Source organism: Theropithecus gelada, chromosome 5 (genome assembly GCF_003255815.1).
Source record: "Theropithecus gelada isolate Dixy chromosome 5, Tgel_1.0, whole genome shotgun sequence".
Classification (NCBI taxonomy): domain Eukaryota; kingdom Metazoa; phylum Chordata; class Mammalia; order Primates; family Cercopithecidae; genus Theropithecus; species Theropithecus gelada.
Window position 1 is genome coordinate 94,886,011 of NC_037672.1, and position 3,426 is coordinate 94,889,436.

Below are 3,426 nucleotides of genomic sequence, written 5' to 3' on the forward strand. Positions count from 1 at the left end.
CTAAGGAATGCCCAAGATAGCAGCTAGAACATTATTTCTGGTGTGTCTGTGAGGGTACATCCAGCAGAGATTAGCATTTAAATCAGTAGCTCTGTAAAGAAAATCATTCTCACCAATGTGGGTGGATATTATCCAACCCATTGTGGGCCCAAGTAGAACCAAAAGGAAAAGAATGAGCAAATTTGCTCTCTCTTCTTAAGCTGAGACATCCATCTTCTTCTTCTGCCCTTAGACATCAATGCTCCTGGTTCTCTGGCCTTCAGACTCAGATCAGGAATTGCACCCTCACCTCCCAACACCCACCCCACAGGCTTTAGGACTTGGACTGAATTATGCCACCATCTTTCACAGTTCTCTGGCTTGCAGATGGCAGATCGTGGGACTTCTCAGTCGCCATCTCATGTGATCCAATTTCTATAAAATATACACACATACATGTATCACATATATCCTCTCAGTTCTGTTTCTTTAGAGAATCCAGACTAGAGAAAGAAGGGAATATTTACTTGATACTAAAATGTGAGACAACCAGTAAAAGACCAATATTTATTTGAACATAGATGCAAAAATCTACAATGAATTATTTTCAAATTAAATATATCAACATATTAAAAGAATACTACGTCAAACATAAACTAGTGGTATTTACTCCAGAAATACAAAGTTGGGTCAACATTCAACATTCAACCTATAGCTCATCATATTAACAAAATAAAGAAGATATACAGCTGGGCGTGGTGGCTCATTCCCATAATCCCAGCACTTTGGGAGGCTGACACAGGAGGGTGACTTGAGGCCAGGAGTTGGAGACCAGCCTGCCCAGCGTGGTGAAACCTTGTCTACTAAAAATACAAAAAGTATCCAGGGGTGGTAGACCCAGATATAGTCCTAGCTACTCGAGAGGCTGAGGTGGGAGAATCACTTGAACCCGGGATGTGGAGGCTGCAGTGAGCCAAGATTGTGACACTACACAACAACCTGGGCAAGAGAGCAGGACTTCATAAAAAAAAAAAAATTTATATATATATAGATATATATATATCTGTAAAATACACACACACACACACACACACACACACACATACATATATCTGTAAAAATACAACAACACATTCTCCCTTCCTGGGCCCCTATGTCCAGCATGCCGCCCTGCGAAGGCAAGGAAGAGAAGGCTGAGCACAACAGAGGGTGAGGTCTGCACTGCCACCAATTGTACTGCAGAAGAGCATATAGTCTGACCTGGCTTTTTTCAGTTTCCCACGAGATCCAGCCAGATGCCAGAAGCAGATGAACTGTAAGAGAGTGGATAGAAGAGAAAATATCTGATCAACTGAAAAAACATTGTCAAGTATGTGCCAACTACTTGACTACAGATCTTATGATCTGTAGAACTAGTGTTTATAGGATAGTTATTTAAGATAATGTAATACCAATAATAGTTGATCTTAGCAGCCATTTAAACAATCTACATGATAGGGGAAAATGAATAGAAGAATTGAGTGACGATGAAATCAGAACACACAAAGCAGAAAATATTTACAACACTGAAGAGGAAAATGCACACACAAAAATACACACATACACACATGCACACACACACATACACACATACACACATACACACACACACACACACACACACAGAGAAACCAATAACAGCAATGCTCAGAACCCCAGTGCAGAGAAGGGGATGAAGAACAGGATTAGAACATTTTACTGCTAATCTTTGACAAGAAGGAAAACAAAAAAATACACAAAGTCTCTATTTGAAGTTTTGATTCTCATGAGAAAGCTAAACATAAAGTCTTTATTTGAAATTTTACTACTGATAACTGTCAAGCACTGCTGGAGTGCCGGATAAATTCTGGTGAAGAGGTCCTAAGAAAGCACTCTGAGACAACAGTGGCTAACACAACACACTGTTCTGTTTGGAAACACAGTAGAATCATATGCTAGATATCTGTGAGAGCTGTATTAGGGAAGAAACTCTAAGGGAAGTGAGAATCTCACACTTTCTTGTCATTATCACTCTTTGTCAGTTTCTGTTGCTATAAAGGAATACCTGAGGCTGGGTAACTTATAAAGAAAACAGGGTTATTTGGCCTATGGTTCTGCAGGCTGTACAAGAAGCATGGCATCACCATCTGCATCTGGTGAGGGATTCAGCCTGCTTCCACTCAGGGTGGAAGGTAAAGGGGAGCTGGTGCATGCATAGATAACATGACTGGAAAAAGAGAGGGGAGGGAGATGCCAGGTTCCTTTCAACAAGCAGCTGTTGTAGAAACTAAGACAGCAAGAACTCACACATTACTACAAGGATGGCACTACGTGCTTCATGAGGATTTACCCCATGACCCAAACATCCCCTGTTCATCCCCACCTTTAACATCAAATTTTAACATGACATTTGGAGGGTCAAATATCTAAACCACAGCCATCACTGACAATGTAGTGGACATATCAGGGGAAGAGCACCCACTTGTGTTGGTGAGGTTTGTTTACGAATCTCATAACCTGAGAGAGGAATCTGTGGGCTTCCTGCCTTTTGAAGCTGAAGCAGAAATTTTGGCTGTGAAATTTCACACTACCATAACTGAGAAATGGGGACTAAATATGGAGTATTATTGTCATGGCCAAGTTTACATTGTGTGCAATGGATTCTCTTCCAAAATGAAAGTTGTTTCTCCTAGACTTTTAAAAAAATATATCCCCAAGGTATCTACCCACCCTGCCTTTCCTGTGCCTTAGTCTGTGATTGGCAAAATCAGTGCCTATTATGAGTGTATCTGTTGCATTAGGAACAACTGCAGAAGTTTCTTTATTTTTTCCATCAATCACAACTGCTTTTAGGAGTGACAGTGTCATTTCTGCTGTTTTTCAAAACAATGGAGAAAAGAGTAAATGACTAAAGGATATTTGATTTTTTCATTGAACAGGCAGGCATGATTCTTTTGAAATTTTAGTGGACCTCATCCTAGCACTTCTTTGGGTTTAAATGATATAAAAGATGATGCAATATTAGATGGGACAACTGATTACCCAGCCAAGAATTTGTCCTCTGTAGTGCAGCAACAGATTTTGATTTTGTTGTTACCATTGTTGTTATTAAAAATGTCCTTTAAAAGAACCCCTTGAAGAAATCTCCAGGGTCACACCTCTGATATTATCTTTGTAGGCAGTAGTTTGACTACAGTACTACATTCATTCAATGAAGTGATGGAAGATATTGAAGTCTATCATTATTTTTAGCTTGAGGAAGCCACAGATTTGGCAACCAAAATTGATAGTCAAATAAAACTCCCTGGGAAATTCCATAGAGCTTACCAAGGTAACATGGCATCTCAACTGACCTCTGAGAGTTTTTATAAAGAAACCCTAAGTGTTCCAACAGTGGAGCACATTTTTCAGAAACTGAAAGATATATTC

The 3,426-nt window shown here is 39.7% G+C and overlaps 1 pseudogene; it reads left to right on the forward strand.

Moving 5' to 3' along the window:
• The first annotated feature begins 1,141 nt into the window (after nt 1-1,141).
• On the forward strand, nt 1,142-2,995 carry LOC112624339 (annotated as a pseudogene).
• The last annotated feature ends 431 nt before the right edge of the window (nt 2,996-3,426 follow it).